Source organism: Microtus oregoni, unplaced genomic scaffold (genome assembly GCF_018167655.1).
Source record: "Microtus oregoni isolate MIOR12 unplaced genomic scaffold, Mior012 000001F_ref0000356, whole genome shotgun sequence".
Classification (NCBI taxonomy): domain Eukaryota; kingdom Metazoa; phylum Chordata; class Mammalia; order Rodentia; family Cricetidae; genus Microtus; species Microtus oregoni.
Genome location: NW_024543060.1, coordinates 80,563,115 through 80,573,334, shown reverse-complemented (window position 1 = coordinate 80,573,334; position 10,220 = coordinate 80,563,115). Strand labels below are relative to the sequence as shown.

At 40.1% G+C, this 10,220-nt stretch overlaps 1 pseudogene; it reads left to right on the top strand.

The window, feature by feature from the left end:
* The first annotated feature begins 360 nt into the window (after window positions 1-360).
* On the top strand, window positions 361-1,251 carry LOC121463731 (annotated as a pseudogene).
* Window positions 1,252-10,220: the final 8,969 nt, after the last annotated feature.

Here is a 10,220-nt window from a genome sequence, read left to right as displayed (position 1 = left end):
TCCCAACCTAGGTCCTCATGTTTGTGTGGCAGGAGCTTTACTTGCTGGACCATAGCACCAACTCTTCAGAATCAATGCTTAATGATTCTCCAAAGATATAAAAATCTCGAAACATGGGATATACAGTCCCATGAGACAAGAATCAACAGAGATTGATGAGAAGTTGACTAGAAGGTCATGGACTTACTAGCCAGATTCGCTTTTGTATATCCTTTACCTAATTCTCTAACTATCAAATTCTACTGCTAGAGTAGTGGAACAGAATAGCATTAGATAAGGATGATTGGCTTTAGGGAAGGTACCTGCCGATTACACAGGCACCCAGAAGTCCGTGTACTGTGTACATCTCCCTAGGCTGCCATGAACCTGCTCACGGAAGACTGTGATTCCCTAAGAGGTGGAAGAGCTGAGTGATGAGGAGCTGACTCCAAGCAGTTCTAAAAAAGTGGATATGCTTTTACATGGAACTCTTGACCAAAAATGAAAACTCATCTGGAAATATTTATTGGAGAACGTGAATCATCTCGTGAAGATGAATTTGAAAAAAAAAATGGAAGCTGAATTAAACTCTACCATCAACACGATAAAGGATAAGTCATCCTCTATGGGGCAGGGTCTTCCTCAGGAGTTGGGAATGCTGAAAGAGTCACAACACAGTACTAGGATGCGGTCTATTTGATTCCAGTTCTGAGGAGGAAGACAAAGCAACATAAGCAACCAAGAAAAAGAAGAAGAAACAACCCAGGATTCCAACAAATGATGAGTTGCTACATGATCCCGAGAACGATAACAGAGACCACATCTGGGTTGATGAGCAGAGATGAGAGCACCCACGTCAGCAACAGCAACCTGTTCCAGTCGTGCTGTTCTGCGTCGCCCTGTCTGCATGACTGCAGTCATGCGCTTTGGTTGCCAAAGACATGAATCCTACGAGACTCTCGGCACCGAGCAGTGCTTGTGATGAATTCTTCTGTCAACAGAGAGGAGGTTTCAGAATACAGGAGTCCAGAAAACAGGAAGAGAAAGCAGGGTGCTTTTAAGATGAGGTCTAACCCTGAAGGTCCTGTGGAGACAGAAGTGGGAGAGATCTATCATCCTGTCATGTGCACAGAGTGTTCTGTTGAAGTGGCAGTCTGAGACAAGGATGAAGTCTTCCATTTTTTTTTCAGTGTTTTAGTAAGCCATTTCCAGCACTGTGTACAGCAAATATGGACTCTTACTTTTCTTTTTCCTATTCATATTTCTCAGTGACATTGAGTCATTAAAACAGTACTTCATCTTTATGAAAAGAGTGGTTATCAACCTCTATCTCTTCTCCCTTTTTTCTTTTTAATTTTCCTGTGACTAATGATGGGACTGATTTATTCGTTTCATTTTTGGTGCATTTTTGGGAGACTTTGGGGCTTCTTATTTATTAAATTAGCTTCCTAGAATTAAATAGTTTTGGAATAAGTATTTGTTTCTTAGTGTTTGGTCTGTTTTCTTTTGCTGTGACAAAGTACTGGAAGTTGGTGCCTTAAAAAGAGATGAGTTTTGGGGGTTGACAAGATGGCATGCAAGCTTGGAAACCTGGGATTGTTCGATCCCTGGAGCCTGCAGTGAAAGAACAGAATAAGTCTAGAGCTTTCCTAGGATTGACCTAAACATGCATGTACTTACATACTCACACACATACATATACACACTCACACAATGCACAAAAGCACACTCACATACAGTACACACATTTGCATGCACACACAGAGAGAGGACCTAAAAAGTGGAGGAGTGTTGAGAATTGGGTAGGGTAGCAGACCACCAAAGTGGGGCAATAAATAGGAGCAAAATTCAGTGATGTGCTTATGAAAATGGCATGATGAAATCTGTTTTGTATGTTTACTAAAAACAACATTAAATATACTACTATTAACAACTAAAAATATGGATAATTGAGTAAGAGAGAGAAAGAGAGGAAAGGAGGGAGGGAGATAGGGTTGAGGGGGGAATTAATAAGGGAATTTGTTTATGTTTATAATGTTCATTATGGCTCATCTTGGGGAAACTTGCAGTGAGTCATATTTAATACATCTTCCAGATTTGAGAGTCCCTTCCACTCTTTAGTCTTTTCTGCTTTGGTTCCCTTAATGGTTCAGTTCTATATCTTATTTTAGATTGCTTATCAAATAGGGCTCTAGTGACTTCTCCACTTAGGAGAACACTAAACAAATCAGAAATTATAAGAAAGAAATAGAACATTATGAACATTAGAAGAAATTTGAGGAAAGCAGTTTCATAGAGGAAGACAACTCAACACTCAAGACTTAGACACTGGCGGTTTGGGAAAGAGACACATTTAAGAATAAAAAATAAAAAAGTAAGGAATGTCTGGGTGTGGTAGTATACTCATTTAATAAGGGGGAGGCAGGTGAATCTCTGTGGATCTGAGGCCAGCCTAGTTTATATAGTAAGTTCTAGGACAGCTGGAACAATACAGTGAGATTCTGTCTCAAAAAAAAAAAAAGAATTACAAAAAGGCAGAGAATAAAGAAAATATACCAATACAAATGATACTGTAAGATAGTCTAAAAGACGCTCCATTGACAGAGGATTTTTATTATACACAGATTTAAAAGAGTCCTCTCAAATATAAAAAGAACATGTTCAATTTAAAAATTGTATTTATTTTTAATTAAAAATGTGTGTATTAAAAGAAAACAACTTTAGGTTAAAGAAGAAGCCCAGCTAATCGATGCACATGGAGATCCATTGAGATTCACTCATAGGAGAAGTAAATTTAAAACTGTAGCAACCCAACAGTACTCCCTTCCTTCCTTCCTTCCTTCCTTCCATCTTTTCTTCCTTCCCTTCTTCTTCTTCTCTCTTTCTTTTTCTTCTTTTTTCCTTTTTTTTTTTTTTTTTTGTAGACCAGACTGGCCTCAAACTCACAGAGATCCACCTGCCTCTGCCTCCCTAGTACTGGTATTCAAAGCATTCACCACGATACCTGGCTACATATTGCTTTTCAACCCCCCAAATTTAAAAAAACGAATGGCCAAATACCTACCTCCTGGTGAGAATCCAGGGAGATGACACTTGCATTCATTGCTGATGGGGTCATAAACTGCTCCAGCGCTTTGGAAAGCAATTTGGCAATGGGCACTAAGGTGCACTCACACTTTGGGATCCTGAAATTCTACTTCCCATAACTTACTGTATATAAACGAAAGCACTAGTGCACAATGGATGTGATGCATACCTAAGGATGTTTACTACAGCTATGTAAGGAGTGGTGAACAAGTGGAAACAACTGTGTTTCTATTGGAGAGAGCATGGTTTAATAGCTCCTTAGTCTACCATTAGATTTCACACCAGGAAATGTTATGTATTATTGGGTGAGAAATAGGAGGTGCGACTGGATATGGATAACTTCCAGATAGGTAGATCAATTTTTTATTTTTATTTATTTTTTTAAATTTATTTATTTATTAAAGATTTCTGCCTCCTCCCCGCCACCGCCTCCCATTTCCCTCCCCCTCCCCCGATCAAGTCCCGCTCCCTCATCAGCTCAAAGAGCAATCAGGGTTCCCTGCCCTGTGGGAAGTCCAAGGACCACCCACCTCCTTACAGGTCTAGTAAGGTAAGCATCCAAACTGCCTAGGCTCCCCCAAAGCCAGTACGTGCAGTAGGATCAAAAACCCATTGCCATTGTTCTTGAGTTCTCAGTATTCCTCATTGTCCACTATGTTCAGCTAGTCTGGATTTATCCCATGCTTTTTCAGACCCAGGCCAGCTGGCCTTGGTGAGTTCCTGACAGAACATCCCCATTGTCTCAGTGTGTGGGTGCACCCCTCGCGGTCCTGAGTTCCTTGCTCGTGTCTCTCTCCTTCTGCTCCTGATTTGGACCTTGAGATTTCTGTCCGGTGCTCCAATGTGGGTCTCTGTCTTTGTCTCCTTTCATCACTTGATAAAGGTTAATATTCAGAAGGATGCCTATATGTTTGTCTTTGGATTTACCTTCTTATTTAGCTTCTCTAGGATCGCGAATTATAGGCTCAATGTCCTTTATTTATGGCTAGAAACCAAATATGAGTGAGAACATCCCATGTTCCTCTTTTTGGGACTGGCTTACCTCACTCAGGATAGTGTTTTCTATTTCCATCCATTTGTATGCAAAATCCAAGAAGTCCTTGTTTTTTACTGCTGAGTAGTACTCTAATATGTATATATTCCATACTTTCTTCATCCATTCTTCCATTGAAGGGCATCTAGGTTGTTTCCAGGTTCTGGCTATTACAAACAATGCTGCTATGAACATAGTTGAGTATATACTTTTGTTGTATGATAGGGCCTCTCTTGGGTATATTCCCAAGAGTGGTATTGCTGGGTCCAGGGTCAATTTTTTTTTTAAAAAGATACTAAACTCAAGATTATGTATGTGTAAGTCTCTAAAACATTGAAGAACATGAGGGAAGTTTGGTCAGAAGCGTGCCATTATGTTAAAATACAGTGGTGGAGATAGGTAAACTGAAGACAGATTATTTAAATTACATAATGACATTTCTACTCTGTTACTTATTCTAAATATATAGTCCCTTTTAAGCATTAAAAACCAAGAGAATTCCAAGACTTTGCTTTATACTTGAAAACATCTGTTTAGATAGAAATACACTACCAAAGGTACTGTATATAATAAGGTCTTAAGAAGTCTTCATATTGTAATTTTTACCTCCCAACTAGGAAAAGGCTTAGGAAACTGCCTAGAAACTCTTAGAATGTGGGAAGATCTACAGAGAGGGAAAAGACAAGATCTGCTTGCTGACTTCTGCTCCTGTTTTCCTAGTACCCATGGCTACATTCATGGGTACTTTCCATCCATCCCTGTAGATGAACAGGAGGATGAGTGCTTATCAACATTGATATTGAACATCTGCTACTGATCAACCAAAACTAAAATGGTGCACATTTGCCCTGTGGGATATTAGAAGCAGCTGGGTTTTTGGGCACGAATCACATATTTATCACAGTAAAACTTGGAGCAAATAAACAAGCTTATATGAGCTTTAGCCTTCTGTAAAAGTAGCCAATCAGGGGCAATGAGATGACTTAGGGAGTAAACACTTGTCAATGAGACTGGCAACCTGTGAGAGGTGAGAGCCAACTCCTGCAAGCTGTCCAGTGATGGCCACACACATGCTGAACGCTGAAGTGTTATAGCTATGGAGGAAAAGGTATCCTGACTGATCCGGAAATCAGGTTATACCTGCAAGTGTTACAGCTCTGGAGGGAAGGGCATTCTGACTGGTCAGGAAGTCAGGCTATACCTGAAGCTATGAGGAGAAAGGTATCATGATTTGTTGGGAACTTAGGCTATACCTAAAGCTGCGGTCTGATGGAGGAAAGTCTCCTGAAAGGATGTGGCAAACCTGCTCCAGAGAGAGAGAGAGAGAGAGAGAGAGAGAGAGAGAGAGAGAGAGAGAGCACTGTTACAGCTGAACTCTGCTCTACCCCTCAAAGGGAGTTTCCCAGCAGAGGTATCTGCTTACCCTCAGATCCGGTCTAAGAGGTTACTTCTACTTCAATCTGCTAAGGGGGAAACCCTTAAAGAAATGTAGGAATCTGCTCTGGTTCCTGGGAAAAAGTTGTTACTTCTGCTCTGCTCCCAAGGAAGTTTCTCAGAAGAGGTTTCCATTTCTTCTTCTGGGCTGTCCTCACCCCACCAGGAGAGCTGCCCAGCAGAGATTCTGCAAAAGAAAATCTTCAACCAAAATTCTTGTTTCAAGAGGTTTATTTGGGAAGGAGGAATCCAGGAGAGTGGCTGCCTCCCCCAGAGTGGAGGACAGCTGCTAACTGAACAGGCAGAGGGAATTGTATAGGGCATCTTAGGGATGGAGTTTTTCTGGGGAGAAGATCTTGGGGGGGAGATTGTTCAGATTTCAATCTCCTTGAGCTTGGACAAGTTCAGATTGTTTAGATTTTGTGCTCAGATATTGGTTGGTTTTCCTGCTCAGGGATTGTTTAGTTTTGTGTTCAGTTAGTAAGCAGCAGATTTATCTCTGGTTTCAGGGTCAATGTGTGTTTCTTTTACTGGTCCCTTCTAGCCCGTAGACTCTAGTTTTCAGGGTCAGGGTGTGTTTCCTTCACTGACTCTGGTTCCAGAGCCAAAGTCTATTTCTTTGGCTCAGGTTTCACGGTCAGGGTGTGTTTCTTTGCTTCTGATTTCAGGGACAAAGTGTTTCTTTCACTGACTTTGGTTTCAGAGTCAGGGTAGGTTTCTTTGGCTTTGGTTTCCCCGTCAGTGTGGGTTTCTTTGACTAACCATTTTGCCCTACAGTATGCATACAACCCTCCCCCCCAGTACTAATAATGTAAAACAAAAAATTAAAGTGAGGTATGAAATTGTTGAAAAATCAATTTACATTATAAAAATATTAAATGTAGGCATTGTGTTGTTGATAGTGTTCTTATGGAGAAGAAATGAAATTTGACCCCAATTTTAAGGATCTTCTACCATCTTACAACATCTGCATTTATATTTCTATTTATATTCTGTTGAAGATTTTGATTTAATATGTTCATTATTATTATACTTTTCTTATTCTTGGTTCATTTTTCATTAATTGAACTTGGATGAGTAGCTGAGTAGAAGATAGATTTTAATTTGGAAACCCCTGAGATGTATTTTTCTTTGTTTCTTCTTTCTTTCTTTCTTTCTTTCTTTCTCTTTTGTTGGTGTTAATTTTCAAGACAGGGTTTCACTGTTTAATCCTAGCTGTTCTAAAACTCACTCAGTTTTAATGAGAGCAGACTGGTCTAGAATTCAGAGATCCACCTGCCTCTGCCTTCTTAGTGATGAATTAAAGGGATTAAATGTGTGCACTGCCATTGCCCAGCTGAACTGTCTTTTTTTATTTTTATTCATTTTGCCAATTATTCGAGAGCAGTGCCATCAAGCGAGACCCCAGTGTTCAGCATTAACAGTCTTATCCATTTTTCTTATTCTGTTATTTCCCTCCTTTTGGTCAACTATGACTAGCTATTATAGTATATACTATCATCTTGGATTTTCTTAAATATTCTACTACTTTAACTCATTCTTTTTGCATAAATAAACCTCACAACTTTGCATAAAACCCTTAGGAAACTCCCATAATGTGCTATGTATTTTGGGTGGCATACAAAGTAGTATTCTGCATTTGAACCAATCTATAATAGAACTCTGGAAATGTCAGGTATCCATCTACCCATACATCCATCCATCCACCCATCCATCCATCCATCCATCCATCCATCCATCTACCCACACACCCGTCCATCAATTCACCCACACACACATTTGTTCGTCTAGTCAGTTTGTTCATCTATCAGTTTATCCATTCATCCATCCACTCATACATTCATTCATACATCTGTCCATCCTTACATCCATCCACCTGCCCACCCACCCACCCATTTGTCCACCCACCCATTTGTCCACCTAGTCAGTTTGTCTAGCCATCCATCCATCCATTCATCCATCCATCCATCCATCCATCCACCCATCCAATCCTTCCCTCTATCCACCCACCAACTCATCCCTTCAATATATACTAGGCATATATTATTTCCCATTAGGCTCTGGACTAGATGACGAGTATTTAAGGGTATATAAGAGAGATAAGCATGCCTTTTGGTCTTACGGATTTTCTAGTGACAGAAGACAGACAAGGACTGGTTGACACTAAACGCATAATAATTTAATTTTAATAGTAAGTACTAAAGAGAAAAATCAGAAAGGGTCTGAAAAAACCATTGTTTTTGTTCAAGACAAGAAGATTGTCTTGAAGCCAAAGAGGCAAGAATTTTTGAGCACAGTGGTTAAATTAGAGGTCTAGAGAACAGGAAGTCAGGCAGATTAGAAGGAACAATCTGATCTCAGGTGACTGCAGGTGGCACAGTGATGGGACAGATGAGAAGATTACCTTCAATCCCTCTTTCAGCTTCCATCAAGGAAGGAATTTCTCAGGATCTTGGGCAACAGGTCAGAGAGGCCACACCGGACTATGAAAGGACAATAGGAAACTTTTTTTTTTTCCCAAACAGCACCAAGTTTGCTACAGAATTGGCAGCTTCTTGTAATTTCATTAATTTCAAAGAAAGTGATGCAGCCTGGTCTACAAGAGCTAGTTCCAGGACAGGCTCCAAAACCACAGAGAAACCCTGTCTCGAAAAACCAAAAAAAAATAAAAATAAAAAAAAAATAAAAAAAGAAAGTGATGGCTCAAAGATCAGGTCTGATGATTGCGCAAAAGTGAAAACAAATTCTTCCTTGGGCTAATGTCACTGTGAAGCCCCTTACAAATTCTACACTCGTGATACAGACTTCAGCACAATGCCTAGGCATATGATTAAACTACAGCAACAAATTAGGGGCAATTAAATGTTTTTCTAGTCTCCTGCACACCCGAAACCGAAGCTGTGAAAAAAGGGCGTAGCACAGGCAATTAATTGCCAAGAAATATTTAATAACCTCGCCTCTGCTACATTAAACACGAGGCATGAGAGCTTCGTTCCAGCTTAATCACGACGTTCCCCGAAGCCATGGGCAAGTTGCGGCAGCACACTAAAGGAAAAACCCCAAACCCAGAGCTTATTTAATTTGCAACTCTTGCCACTTCACCTCACACCTGAATTCTTTATCCTTTGGGCACACATAATATAACCACAGTGAACTGTAGTAACATCTGCTTTATAGCCAGGAACTTTCATCTGCCCACAGTTTCCTCTCCTTTGTAAAAACCATTTGACTGACTGGCTCCAAATGACAGCAACCCATCCTCTCTCTTTGTAGCCTCTTTGTAGTCAAGGACCATGCCGAATTCAGGAAAGAGGTTATTTTTATGCCATCATTTTGCTTTAATAACAGAGCAGAAACCCCTTTAATGTTAATATTCACTAGCAAATGACATTGGTTCAGAAGCACAGATGATATTTAACATAGCATAGACTTAGGTTCTAATGAATTCATGCTAGGATGAAAACAGATATATGCATTTCATACATGGAGCATTGTTTAGCTTAGCTTATTGTTATTTTCTTTCCTTTGTTGATGCTGGAATTGAACCTAGGGCTTCATAAATGCTAAGCATCAAGTCTCTGTCACTGTGCTATATCCCCAACCCGACTAGTTTACTTTCATTGTCCTCAGAAATCATATCCTAGCTTACAGCTGAGTGAAGTCATTCACCGCAAAGTCCATTTATAATAAAGTTTTGAATATCTCATGGAACTTATTGAATATACTCCAAGTGGTAAAATTGGTTTGTGGGGTTCCTTTTATAGCATCGTGAACTTGAAGAAACATTAGCTTCAGTTAGAGCCACTGGGGCTGACTCCTGTGTTGCCTGGCAACTTGTAAAATATGGGTATCTTTCACCAGTTTTCTCTCCTGGGCCCATTCTATTTAGAGAGCATATTTGCAACAGGCGGCAATGAGGTAAAGCCCATATTGAAAAGAAAATCTAAAAACATAACAGGATGGAGGATAAATGCCCATCACTGCTGTCAAAATTTGCAAAGGCAGATCTCATTGACCGCGTTTGCTGTGCAGGATGACAGTAGGAAGGAGTCTGATGTTTGTATTTAAGGAAGTGTTCACTACACCATTGTACTGGCCGTTAGTTCTGTTCATCCAACTCTTGCTAGAAAGGAGGTCACTGTAGACTTCTAACTTTAGAGAAAACGTTTAAGTTTGGCTATGGTCATTCTACTTAGGATAGAATATTTGAGAGTGGAATGTAGCCATACAGTGTCCAGGGAATAAGAAGGCTTCTTGCTTGTGTCTCTACATGGGGAAGTTAGCTCTGGTGGTCGAGAGGAAATGGTTCAGTGAAGTGTATATGGAAGGATTCATGTAGAGGGCTACTTCTGTTTGTCATTGAGATTTGAGCTATTTTTGAACTCCAAAGAATTCCCATGCCTAGGACCAGGAGGACAAACTCCCTGGAGACTTGAATGGCTCTCAATGCATACACTGAACCATTGACAGTTTTGTGGTTTAGAGATCACAGATAATCCTACTGGGTTCAATTCTTGCTTGAGCTGGCTCCTTTGAGGTTACTAGCTCTAAAATCGGTGGTGGTTTATTAATTGCCTAGGAATTTCTTCAAGAGCAAAAGATCCTTGTTCTGCTTTCAGAAATTCTGAAGGATGTGGAGTTGGGTGGGGGGTTAATAAGGTGTGAAAATTAACATTGTACAAACAAA